Source organism: Oncorhynchus masou, chromosome 7, assembly GCF_036934945.1.
Source record: "Oncorhynchus masou masou isolate Uvic2021 chromosome 7, UVic_Omas_1.1, whole genome shotgun sequence".
In the NCBI taxonomy this organism is placed as follows: Eukaryota; Metazoa; Chordata; class Actinopteri; order Salmoniformes; family Salmonidae; genus Oncorhynchus; species Oncorhynchus masou.
In genome coordinates this window covers 22633301-22647294 of record NC_088218.1, presented here as the reverse complement: position 1 = coordinate 22647294, position 13994 = coordinate 22633301, and the positions used below count along the sequence as shown (strand labels likewise).

At 45.8% G+C, this 13994-nt stretch overlaps 1 protein-coding gene across 2 annotated transcripts in view; it reads left to right on the top strand.

Annotated features, from left to right (window-relative positions):
* LOC135543510 (cytoplasmic protein NCK2-like) overlaps positions 1 to 13994 on the top strand; it is a 55052-nt gene that overhangs the window by 3418 nt on the left and 37640 nt on the right. Inside the window, exon 1 of one of the 2 annotated variants that reach the window (XM_064970829.1) lies at positions 8256 to 8431. The exons of the other annotated variant lie outside the window; for it this stretch is intronic. The gene's annotated coding sequence lies outside the window, so the exon portion shown is untranslated. Of the gene's footprint in view, positions 1 to 8255; positions 8432 to 13994 lie in introns of those variants that run through there. 2 annotated transcript variants of the gene reach the window in all.

Genomic DNA, 13994 nt, shown 5'->3' with positions numbered 1-13994 from the left:
TGGAAAAAGTAGCCTTTTTACTATTTCATCGCTGTGCAGTGAATCATCAATGCCAGGAACAAGGATGAGTGAGAGTAATGGTACTTTAAAGTATTGGAGGAAACTTTGACTTTCCTTTTACATGAGGTAAATGTTATCTAGCACATAAAGTCAACTCCTGTTCCAGCGGTTACTGAGACATGGCTTTAATACTACCTTAATGCTCAGGGTCTGCCCTTGGTTCACCCCAGACTTGACTGCCTTGACCAGCACAAACACATCCTGTGGCGTTCTGCGTTAGTATCTTTCAAAAATTATCCGCCGAAATTGCTGCAACACCTATTACTAGCCTATTCAACCTCCTTCGTATCGTCTGAGATCCCCAAAGATTGGAAAGCTGCCGCGGTCATCCCCCTCTTCAAAGGTGGAGACGCTCTAGACCCAAACTGTTATAGATCTATATCCATCCTGCCCTGCCTTCCTAAAATCTTCAAAAGCCAAGTCCATAAACAGATCACCGACCATTTCGAATCCCACCGCATCTTCTCCGCTGTGCAATCTGGTTTCCGAGCTGGTCATGGGTGCACCTCAGTCACGCTCAAGGTCCTAAACGATATCATAACCGCCATTGATAAAAGACAATACTGTGCAGCCGTCTTCATCGACCTGGCCAAGGTTTTTGACTCTGTCAATCACTGCATTCTTATTGGCAGACTAAATAGCCTTGGTTTCTAAAATGACTGCCTCGCATGGTTCACCAACTACTTCTCAGATCGAGTTCAGTGTGTCAAGTTGGAGGGCCTGTTGTCCAGACCTCTGGGAGTCTCTATGGGGGTGCCACAGGGTTCAATTCTCGGGCCGACACTCTTCCCTGTGTATATCAATGGTGTCGCTCTTGCTGCTGGTGATTATCTGATCCACCTCTACGCAGACGACACTATTCTGTATACATCTGGTCCTTCTTTGGACACTGTACTAACAAACCTCCAAACGTGCTTCAACACCATACAACACTCCAAACGTGGCCTCCAACTGCTTTTAAATACTATTAAAACTAAGTGCATGCTCTTCATCCGATTTCTGCCCACACCCTCCCGCCCGACTAGCATCACTACTCTGGACGGTTCTGACCTAGAATATGTGGACTACTACAAATACCTAGGTGTCTGGTTAGACTGTAAACTCTCCTTCCAGACTCATATTAAGCATCTCCAATCCAAAATTAAATCTAGAATCGGCTTCCTATTTCGCAACAAAGCCTCCTTCACTCATGCCGCCAAATGTAGCCTCGTAAAACTGACTATCCTACCGATCCTTGACTTCGGCGATGTCATTTACAAAATAGCCACCAACACTCTACTCAGCAAACTGGATGTAGTCTATCACAGTGCCATCCTTTTTTGTTACCAAAGCCCCATATAGTACCCACCACTGCGACCTGTATTCTCTTGTTGGCTGGCCCTCACTACATATCCGTTGCCAAACCCACTGGCCCCAGGTCATCTATAAGTCTTTGCTAGGTAAAGCCCCGCCTTATCTCAGCTCACTGGTCACTGTAGCAACACCCACCCGTAGCACACGCTCCAGAAGGTATATTGCACTGTCCATCCCCAAAGTCAACACTTCCTTTGGCCGCCTTTCCTTCCAGTTCTCTGCTGCCAACGACTGGAACAAATTGCTAAAGTCTCTGAAGCTAGAGTCTTATATCTCCCTCTAAAACTGTAAGCATCAGCTGTCAGGGTAGCTTACCGATCACTGTACCTGTACACAGCCAATCTGTAAATGGCACACCCTACTACCTCATCCCCATGTTATTACTTACCCTCTTGCTCTTTTGCACCCCAGTATCTATACTCGCACATCATCTCCACATCTATCACTCTAAATTGTAATTATTTTGCCTCTGTGGCCTATTTATTGCCTACCCCCCCCTACGATTTGATTTGATTTACTCTTCATTTGCACACACTGTACATAGATTTTTCTATTTTTCTTTTCTACTTGTTTGTGTAACTCTGTTGTTTTTGTCGCACTGCTTTGCTTTATCTTGGCCAGGTCGCTGTTGTAAATGAGAACTTGTTCTCACCTGGCCTACCTGGTTAAATAAAGGTGGGAAAAAATCAATCGGGGAATAGGGTACCATTTGGGATGCAACCAGTGAATCCAAGAAAACCTCGGGCTGAGCCACATCCTGGTCAGTGTGACCCAGAACTAACTCAATGGTAGTCTAGATTATGCTCAGGGCATTTGATTACCCTAGGGCGCTCAAACATGTTTTTTTCATCACATGAGAGATTATCCCAATAGCATGCTGTAACCTCTGAACATGAGAAGGAGGCATGGTACAATGATCCGCTCTGTTTGGTAGTGAGGGCTGACGCAGTTCCCGGACTCTCTCACGTTGGTAGCATATGTCTACCCGATTTGGATGCGGAACTGCTAGTGCACCTGGCAGTAAGTAGTGGGATACTTCAGTGTGGCCCCACTTGAACACCCTTTGCAACGGAGAAAAGATGGAGCATTTGCGTGGCTTGCAGTGTAACACTAGTTACCGGACCTTGTGTCACTTCACCTGGTGTTGATATTGTATTTCCTTACTCCTTCTCCATTTGGAGAATGTAATGTGGTAATATTTGATATGTAAGCATGCGCTATATTGTATACCTCGCATGCAAAGAGTCTATTATATGTACATCTGACTCCGTAAAGATGATTTAGCAATATGCAAGGTGCTATGTAGACCACATGCAAGTATTATGCTTTTAGCTGTCTAAAATCAAGGAATGGTCATGAGAATGGAATTCTAAGTGTATTTAATGACTTACATTATATGAAGCTTAAGTTTCAAAGCATTACGAGGCACTTCTAAGCATGATCGGAGAGGGAGAGAGAGAGAGAATCTCACCACAGCAGGTCAGGAACAAAAAAGAGAAAGAGACAATGAATCTAAGACCGTGTATAACATTGTTTGGATTCCAAATCTGAGTTGTTTACCAATAGAATTACTGTAACGTTAACTTCCAATCAGATATAACACCTACATGATGTAATCTCTTTTTGTAAATAATATGTTTATTATTTTACAATAAAAAATCAAATAAAAAAGACAGCAATACTAACAATGACATTCATTGTACTGTTGAATGGGATGGCCAATTTAGAGGACAAAACAAAATTTAACTCACACATACACAAAATAAGAATCCTATTAGGTGGTACATGTATAAGAAGACAGCATATAGTCATTACAAGCAGTGTAGTTAAGCCAAAAATAAATATTGAGTGGAGTACAGCACAGAGTAGCAGCAGATCGTCAACCAAGTTATGAAGCGGGACTAGACCATTTATCCAGTATCGGCTGCCATATTGGACTTCTATTGGAGGTATTGTATCGAATCTTTTCCATGTGTGTTACATTCCCTAAATCCCGTAACCACATTTCAAAGGTAGGTACAGTCTCCAGTTTCAAAAATTGCAATATGAGCCTTTTGGCTAATAGAGTACAAAGAGAGACTGCTTTCCCTTCGTGGTTATTCCCATCAACTGTACCAAACAGAGCGGTCAATGGTTCTGGGGCTAGAACTCTATCAAAGGCTCTAGATAAGTCATCAAAAATGAGAGCCCAGTAAACATGTAATTTAGGACATGTCCTACATGATGTAATCTCAACAGAACCTCTGCTTCTCAGAGGTGTGACAATGGGGGTTGGTGAGATCAACACAAAGAAGGCTGAATTCCTGAGAAGACGATAATAGCTTTTGCATAGTGTGTTAATAAGAAGAGTCACTGCGGGGGGGGGGGGGGCTGCCCAACAACAATATTCTCTAGTGCTTCTTACAGGAAGTTGAACTCCTTCCTCTATCTAGTATCTTTAAGAACATCATTTGAACCAGTCTTTGATTCAGTCTGTGGGAACTTGGTAGTGCGCAAAATTTTAGGGTAGCTGTAAAACGTGATACTAGTTTTCGAGGAGCCGTGTTGCTAATTCATTATGAGGATTGTTTACTGAGTGAGTTTTTAACCCAGTTCCAGTAGCTAGGGATATTTCCAGTATCAAGGCTACAGTTGGCGTCTCGCCCCCGAGGGAAGGTGCTATTTGAGCATTCTCCATTTCGGAGTTGAAGTGGGCAAGCATAGACACTGCATGTGGGCAAGCATAGACACAGTGCATGTGGGCAAGCATAGACACAGTGCATGTGTGGCTCAGTCGGTAGAGCACACGTGCATCCCGCTGGGACCACCCATATGTAAAAGTAGTGGCCCCAGCCGACTTGACTTTGGACAAAAGCGTCTGCTAAATGGGATATATTATTATATTATTATTATTATGTGGGCAAGCATAGACACAGTGCATGTGGGCAAGCATAGACACAGTGCATGTGGGCAAGCATAGACACAGTGCATGAATACAACTGGGTTTGTCATATTGCGAGCTTTGAAAAATAAGCCTAAAGCCTTGGGATGCTTGTGATCTTGAAAGCTACTTGCTGGAAGAGAACATTGTGTTGGGAAAGAAATCCTCACCACTGTTGCTGTTTCTTATCGTGTGAAAGGGTCTTATCGGGGTTTCTGCTTGTAGACGGATAACAAAAAGGCAGGGGTTGGATTTACTTGGCTTCTGGTCGAAGCCAGTCAGGAAATCTTTGGGCTGTAGTGTGTAGGCAGACCAAAGGGCTGTCAAGGGGAGGCCACTTTCTGGATTGTGAAGGCATCAGTGTAGCTTAAATAGCCTAACTGCAGTGTGTGTCTGTGTGTGTGTGTGTGTGTACACGTTTTAATTTTTTAAAACTTTTTTTTTGTTTAAACCTTTATTTAACTAGGCAAGTCAGTTAAGAACAAATTCAGCCTAGGAACAGTGGGTTAACTGCCTTGTTCAAGGGTAGAACGACAGATTTTTACCTTGTCCGCTCGGGGATTTGACCTTTCGGTTACTCATCTAACGCTCTAACCACTAGGCTACCTGTCACCCCAGGTTGTTTTCCTTGACAAGCTTTTTGGCCTTCCTGTGACATCTGGTGTTATAGGTGTCCTGAAGCGCAGGTAGTTTGCCCCCGGTGATGCGTTGTGCAGACCGCACTACCCTCTGGAGAGCCTTGCAGTTGAGGGCGGTGCAGTTGCCGTACCAGGATGTGATGCAGCCCGACAGGATGCTCTTGATTGTGCACCTGTAAAAGTTTGTCAGAGTTTTGGGCGACAAGCCAAATTTCTTCTGCCTCCTGAGGTTGAAGAGGCGCTGTTGCGCCGCCTTCACCACACTGTCTGTGTGAGTGGACCATTTCAGTTTGTCTGTGATGTGTACGCCCAGGAACCTTCCACCTTCTCCACTGCTGTCCCTTCGATGTGGATAGGGGGGTGTTCCCTCTGCTGTTTCCTGAAGTCCACGATCATCTCCTTTGTTTTTGTTGACGTTGAGTGAGAGGTTGGTTTTCCTGACACCAAACTCGGCTACATAATGATGTCATTCCCCCATCCCACATGGCCACAGTGTTGCGTGTTCAGGTTTGCCAAGACAGAGACTCATCTTGAGATGAAAAACAGAACAGGAGAGGGAACCTCTCAACAAAGAAGAAATGGTTGTTCCTTTTTCAAGAGGAGCAGATTCCAAGAAAAAAGGGGAATCTACAACATTAACTCTCCAGTGAATCAGAGTCGACGTGAAAGAGGATGTTATCTGGCCTAACAACGTAGACTAGTGTGTATGACTGACATCATCCATCAATTAAGTAAGCCATATGCAGATAATAGACACACACCCCATGCAGTTTCCAGTTTGTACGCTTCTTTGTGAAGACCTAGACTAGAGCAGGCCTCAAAACAGGCTGGATGACAGTGAGATTACCGTGGTAATGTGAACTGCAACAGGAGCACAGTATAATGCAGAGAAATGTTTCTGTTGCATTGAGTGTGCATGTCAGAGTGGTTTTTGTCCGAGTAGGGATTTTACACTTCGAGATCAAAGAGCAATTCTATCAGTGAAGCAGAGCCTGGTGTCACCAGATCATAATCATTGTCACGGAACACTTGTGTCACTTGTGACTCTGGCTGTCGGTGCTAAATGGGACAAAGTGAAACCGAGAGGGAGAGAGAGATTTAGAGTGAGAAAGGCGACGGGAGAGGAGAAACAGCCCCTGTAGACATGTCCTGTCTAATAATATCTGACAGTTACTCAAAAGACACTGGATTGTCTCATAAAATTGAAGGGTTGGCAGTTGGCACGCTTGGCAATTGATCTCATTAAGATGTGCCGACATCAGAAGCATTATTCCTTAATTGGTCTGAGCTAATAAAATATTTTCGCTAGAAGATGGCTCATGGGTAGGTTACAATGTCTCTTGGGGAACCTTGTTGCTGGCTTGCACTGTTTCCTCTACTTTCATGTGGTGGTGGAAATGTCAGTTGTGTTTTGATAAGACGTAATTTGAAAATTCTCCATCTGTTTCGCCTGCCTCGTCTCCACAGTTCTATCTCCCACCGGTATGTTTGTGAAATGGATGATTATCCCATCTGCGATTCTCAGAGACAAGCGGCTTTTGTTCTGTCTTTAGGCGAATAGTAATGGGTCATCTGACTCCACCAATGTGAGAGATTTGAATATTACCTGCTTTGTTCAACTTTTCCTCTGGAATATAGATTTCACAGTTTCTTACGGTCTCTGTTTTCTCAGCACTTCAGCTCAGAACGACAGATTTCAACTCCAGGCGGTTGCTATCACAACAGTCTCAGGATGTGCAGTGGATGCCAGATTTCCACCACAATCACTTCACTTCAAATCTCAACATCTTAGTTCGTACCTGGAAGAGTGACTAGAGTTTTTCAGAAATTGGGCCAAGATGAATTCCCCAACATCTATTTTGTTGTCTCGCATAAATCAGGGTTTGAAACATGCAGATTTCAATCATGGGAGAGATCAATGAGAAACTGAAGATGCCTATCAGAGTCAGACGGTCAAAGCCTCTGCTTACCCAGTATACTGGCAACAGAAATGCTTTGAGCTCCAGATCTTTCAGTTTAGGTTCTCAGGCTCAGGTTAATTTGATGAATCCTAGGGAGTACAGCAACTTTGACTCCAAACTGACAGCTGTGTACGGACAAATGAGGGATTCCTCTTCCTCCAGGAAACGGCAGGCAGGTTCTGGTCATCACGAAAACAACCTCTGTCCAGCTGAGGCATCCACAGCTTCCTGCTATGATGGCCAATTGCACAGATTCATGTGGACTTTTGTAAAGGCTTTTCCAGTTGGAGCTTGTTTTAGGCTAACTGTTGTGGAGATGGGATGTCAGATTCCACTGCTGTGCCATTTTGAATGAGCTTAATTAAAGCATCTGAAAGGCATAATCTTCCTAGCTACCCCTCATAACAATTCAAGTTTAGGCTAATACGCTAACAGCACTCATCATAATTACTTTTCTTGCCACTTAAAAGCCCCCTTGCTCAAAATTCTTCAGAGATTTAGCAGCCATTGCTGGAATAGTAGGACCACCCTTACATTTGACATTTTAGTAATTTAGCAGACGTCCTTAACCAGAGCGACTTACAGAAGCAATTAGGGTGAAGTGCCTTGCTCAAGGGCACATTGAACGATTTTTCACCTAGTTTGCTCTGGGATTCGAACCAGCAAAAGTTTGAGTACTGGCTCAATGCTCTTCTGAAGTTTGAACCACGGGGATGGCAAATTCACTTTTCAGATGCAGCAATTGACAGCACACCCTACTTTTACATGGTTGTTGTTTTGTGACTATGGACGAAGAAAAATACTTTGCAGCAGGCTTGTCATAGATTAGAATAGGCCTACGTTGTGGCCTGCGCCTGACCTCAAACTATCCAGGTCACAGTCCTGAGCCTGTGACCTTTACCGGAATGTCGGAATGCCTCATGGAGCTGGTCATCCAGTGTTGAGCAGGTGGGATGTTTGCTGTGAAAATTAAAACTGGGGACATTGTTCTGTAGGTATGTTAGCTGATGGCTCTAATAGCCTGCTGTACTCATGACACTAACAGTGTGATAGAACAATACACTACATCTGTGTTATTTTGGCCATGGAAAAAGCTAAATCAGACAGACAACAAGATTACATTTTGACCTACTGTTTTGAGGCTTTAACTAAATACTTAGTTATGTTCTGTTTGCATGCCACCATGCCTCACTGTCAACAGAGGCAGCAGGTTAGGGTGAGGCAGAGCCTGCCTCTGAGTCTATCTATGGAGTTGACTATTCCCTCTAGAACGTTCTACAGCTCCCTCTCCCTTTCCCTCTTTCCCTGTCTCTCTCTGTCTCTCTCCCTTGACCCACTCTCTCTATCCACTCAAACCTCCATTCCGAGCAGCTTTCCCAACAGAAGCATGTTACAGTGCTATTTTTTTAAACCCGCTAGCAGGGAGGGATACGGCACAATCTGTGGACAGGCTGAAGAGGAGTCGGGACCACATTTGAACTGAGAAGTGGTTCTGAAAGGTTGGTCATGTTAAAACAAATATATATATATATTTATTTATTGGAAAAGATTGGTTTATGTAAGAGAGCTTGCTGTTGTTTACAGGTCTATGTCTTTTCCCACTGGTTTCTAAGAAAGGCAGGATCTTAAATTCAGAAGGACAGGATCTTGCTCTTTCTGGTCAGGCCTTGAGTTGTTTTGTCCGCTTTGCTGTTCCGTCTCCATGTTCTTCTTTTCATAGAATAAAGATGGGTTTTCTTTGAATGAGGCTACTTTCTCTGCTCTTTGTGTCTGTTCCCTGCAAACCCGTTCCCTCACCAGACAGTGATCAGGCCCAGACTCTCTCCTCAGTACTGAATGAGAGCCTTGGGATGAACCAGACTGTTGCAGTCTCTCTCTCTCTCTCTCTCTCTCTCTCTCTCTCTCTCGAAATAAAACGTGTTATACATCCAATAAGACTAAAAGTATGTGCTCTAGCAGCAGACGTGAATGTTGTCACACTGCCTAAAGGACCTTCTAAAGCTCTTGGTATGCAGCCCACGATGTGGAGCCAGAGACTACACTGGAAATCCAATTTGAGGAAAGCGGAGTCTGAAGGGGCAGTTTAGGGCATTTAGGATGACGAGGTGGAGTGGAGGGCGTAGCTGAGACCGAGGGGGGTAGTCAGACATTTTTACACACACCTCCCTTAGTTGCTCTCATAATCTCTCGTGGACAGACTACGTAAACGGTACCGTAGATCTGTCATGATTCAACGGGATGCGTGAGGTAACGAGCAGCATTACTTCCGGTGCTTTGGACAAAATCACGATTTCGCAGGTGAATTCTGGAAGGGGTTCCGATCCTCGTTCTACCTCTTCTTTTAACATATATGGACCCAGTCACGACACAGGAAGTATAGGTTCCCAGGCCTCTTCCGTTAACCCTATGGTTTTAGTTATCATGTAGGCCTATGTTAATATGATATTAATATGCATGTCCAGGGGTCTTCGCTGCTCCAATAGCCAGTAATAGTCTCCTGAGAGACCTAGGGAGCCTGTAGTTCCTGTATCGTGACTATACTATGGGAGAGAGAGGGACATTTCTTGGCCCCTGAGGCTCCTAAAGGCACAGTCTCTAGCTGTTGTGGTAACATTTGACCCCTCTTCCTTCCTGTTTAGGTCGTAGATCTCGTCCCTCTTCCCTCCCATTCCCTCCAGACAGCTAATCCTGATGTGATAGGCCTGTTCACTCATGCTATCATGCATATTTCACCTCTGTGTCTGAACGGTAGCTGATGTCGTCAGTTCTTGTCTGTTGGAAAGAGCCATTCTGCGAACATGATGGATCCCACAACTTTCCATTTCTGGTGGCTTTGCGATCTCATCATCACTCTCTGCTAGACCTGTGGAGGAAGATGGAGATCACACGAGAGAGAGAGACCCAGTCTAAATATGGACTGTGTTGATTGAATGTGGTCTCATTTGAAACACTCAGCTCTCCAGCCTGCTTGGCAGAGACCGATAACAGCGATTAGCACAAAGGAGGGAATAAAACCAGTGTTTAACGCAGCAGGCAGCGAGCGAGTCCACGGGATGGGTTCACTCTGAGGTGTACGTGTGTGGGTGTCATCAGGCCCCTCTGAGCAAATCAAGTGGAACGCAATTACTGTGTGCATCCCCGTTCTGATAAGGCTTTTAAAAGCATTCTTTCTCTTTCCCTCCCTCTCTCCTCTCCTTCCATCTCTCACCCATCCATCCATCATTCGTCCATGCTGTTGCACGTCCATCTGAATTACCAAGGATTCATTGTTTCCATGTCTTTCAGTTAGGTAACCTGTCGCCCTTTGACTGTGTAACTGACAGCACTGAAAGGCCCAGTGGATGCCTGTGGTTGTCATTTTTGCTCTACCGGGGCTTGACGATCAGCCAGCAGTTAAAAGCCACGATATGCTTCATCTGATCTAGGGCCTTTGTCGAGAGCAAGTTGGGCATAGCGGGGATATTTGGCTGCTCCATAACATCCAAGCGGGCAGGCAAAAACTATGGCCAAAGAGGACATCATTCATTGCTCACACCGCGTGTGCGTAGGAGGATGCGCGTGCATGTGTGAGTCAGTCCGCCGTCTATTTCAGAATTCGGGAGAATAGTCCGTCTCCCACCTGTGACGGCACTGGGTTGTCAGAGAGCGTAGTCAGATGATTAGACCTAGATGGTAAGTTGGCAGTCACACAGACACACACACTCGTCCCTCACGCACTCTGGCACTGCGGGTCAAGGCCAGATCAACGGATGTAGCTGTACCAGCTTCTCTCTCTGTCTGTCTCTCTCTGTCTGTTATGTCTGTCTATGACTCTTCCTGCACTCTAGTTTACCCTCTGATGCAGATGTACAAACCAGGCAATCACTGTGTGGGTACCGAGAGGGCCACGATGTGTATACTCCTACCACTGCCTCCCACTCAGCAGCAGTAGCAGCAGCTCCCTGGTCCATACTGACTACTGAAGGAACCTAAATCACTAGCACTATGCTAATAACATACCATGCTAATCTTGTCCTCTTTGAATAACAATTAATGACAGTGTGATCTCTTTTAATGAAAACTCCTGATTTCGCTTAAGATTGGCTACTACAAAACTCCTGAATGTCTTAGACTATGCTTAAAATATCAAAAATGAAAATAGAAAGATCAAACAAATCATCTGAGTAATTGGAATGGATTATCTTGAGTTGAATGGACCTTTTGTAGGCTGAGAGCAACTGTTTAACTGTTGATGTTTCCCCTGGCCTTGTCAGCCAATGGGCTCATTTAATTATCGCTGTTTACATTCCTCTCTGTAATAAGTAGCAATGTGTGTTAGTTGTGTGTCCTCCGGCTTGTATATCACTTAATTCTGTTCCCTTTGTCAGGCTGCCTCTTCTGCCTCCAATTATCTGTACTCTCTCTCTATTCTCCCTGTTTTTGGAACATTTCACATCAACCTGGACCTATTGTTCAACTAGTGAGGAGAAACATTGGGAAATACATTTATATTGTGTGGTGATGTTGTGCAGGGCTGTGATATTGTGTGGTGATGTTGTGCAGGGCTGTGATATTGTGTGGTGATGTTGTGCAGGGCTGTGATATTGTGTGGTGATGTTGTGCAGGGCTGTGATATTGTGTGGTGATGTTGTGCAGGGCTGTGATATTGTGTGGTGTGATGATGTTGTGCAGGGCTGTGATATTGTGTGGTGATGTTGTGCAGGGCTGTGATATTGTGTGGTGATGTTGTGCAGGGCTGTGATATTGTGTGGTGATCTGGGGTTGTGTGATATTGTGTGGGGTTGTGGTATTGTGTGATGATGTGTGATATGGTGCGGGGTTGTGATGTGTGATATGGTGCGGGGTTGTGATGTGTGATATGGTGCGGGTTGTGATGTGTGATATGGTGTGGGGTTGTGATGTGTGATATATGTGTGTGCGGGGTTGTGATGTGTGATATGGTGCGGGGTTGTGATGTGTGATATGGTGTGGGGTTGTGATGTGTGATATGGTGTGGGGTTGTGATGTGTGATATGGTGTGGGGTTGTGATGTGTGATATGGTGTGGGGTTGTGATGTGTGATATGGTGTGGGGTTGTGATATGGTGTGGGGTTGTGATGTGTGATATTGTGCGGGGTTGTGATGTGTGATATGGTGTGGGGTTGTGATATGGTGTGGGGTTGTGATGTGTGATATGGTGTGGGGTTGTGATGTGTGATATGGTGCGGGGGTTGTGATATGGTGCGGGGTTGTGATGTGTGATATGATGGGGTTGTGATGATATGGTGCGGGGTTGTGATGTGTGATATGGTGCGGGGTTGTGATGATATGGTGCGGGGTTGTGATGTGTGATATGGTGGGGTTGTGATGTGTGATATGGTGCGGGGTTGTGAAGTGTGATATGGTGCGGGGTTGTGAAGTGTGATATGGTGCGGGGGGGTGTGTGATGCGGGGTTGTGATATGGTGTGACGGGGTGTGCGTGTGATATGGTGCGGTGTGTTGTGATGACGCGTGTGATATGGTGGGGTTGTGTGGCGTGTGATATGGTGCGGGGTTGTGATGTGTGATATGGTGCGGGGTTGTGATGTGTGATATGGTGCGGGGTTTGACGTGTGATGTGTGATATGGTGCGGGGTTGGATGTGTGATATGGTGCGGGGTTGTGATGTGTGATATGGTGCGGGGTTGTGACGTGTGATATGGTGCGGGGTTGTGACGTGTGATATGGTGCGGGGTTGTGACGTGTGATATGGTGCGGGGTTGTGACGTGTGATATGGTGCGGGGTTGTGACGTGTGATATGGTGGTGCGGGGTTGTGATGTGTGATATGGTGCGGGGTTGTGACGTGTGATATGGTGGGGGTTGTGGGGTTGTGATGTGTGATATTGTGCGGGGTTGTGTGATATGTGGTGCGGGGTTGTGATATGGTGCGGGGTTGTGAAGTGTGATATGGTGCGGGGTTGTGACGTGTGGTTGTGACGTGTGATATGGTGCGTGTGATATGGTGCGGGGTTGTGACGTGTGATATGGTGCGGGGGTTGTGATATGGTGCGTGTGATATGGTGCGGGGTTGTGACGTGTGATATGGTGCGGGGTTGTGACGTGTGATATGGTGCGGGGTTGTGACGTGTGATATGGTGCGGGGTTGTGACGTGTGATATGGTGCGGGGTTGTGTCGTGTGATATGGTGCGGGGTTGTGACGTGTGATATGGTGCGGGGTTGTGACGTGTGATATGGTGCGGGGTTGTGACGTGTGATATGGTGCGGGGTTGTGACGTGTGATATGGTGCGGGGTTGTGACGTGTGATATGGTGCGGGTTGTGACGTGTGATATGGTGCGGGGTTGTGACGTGTGATATGGTGCGGGGTTGTGACGTGTGATATGGTGCGGGGTTGTGAAGTGTGATATGGTGCGGGGTTGTGACGTGTGATATGGTGCGTGTGATATGGTGCGGGGTTGTGGGGGTTGTGACGTGTGATATGGTGCGGTGGTTGTGACGTGTGATATGGTGCGGTGTTGTGATGTGTGATATGGTGGGGTTGTGATGTGTGATATGATATGGTGCGGGGTTGTGGGGTTGTGAGGTGTGATATGGTGCGGGGTTGTGACGTGTGATATGGTGCGGTGTTGTGACGTGTGATATGGTGGGGTTGTGACGTGTGATATGGTGGGGTTGTGACGTGTGATATGGTGCGGGGTTGTGATGTGTGATATGGTGCGGGGTTGTGATGTGTGATATGGTGCGGGGTTGTGATGTGTGATATTGAGCGGGGTTGTGATGTGTGATATTGAGCAGTGAGATATTAGCTTGAGGGGACAAACATCATTGTAAATTGTTGAGGAACTGAATGTTACAGCTGTGACTGTCTTGCTGACGACACAGAGTATGACTACCTCTTCACCTCCCCATAACTTCCCTATGTGGCTCTGGGGCGACAGTGTGACACTAGTTACATTAGGAACACCGAGCAAACGGACAGACAGAAACCGAGTAACACATTTGTAGTGTTTAGCCTTTTTGCTTAAAGTGATATCTCACACAGCCCACCTTTTTGCCAAGAATAAGGCTATTCCAAGTTGC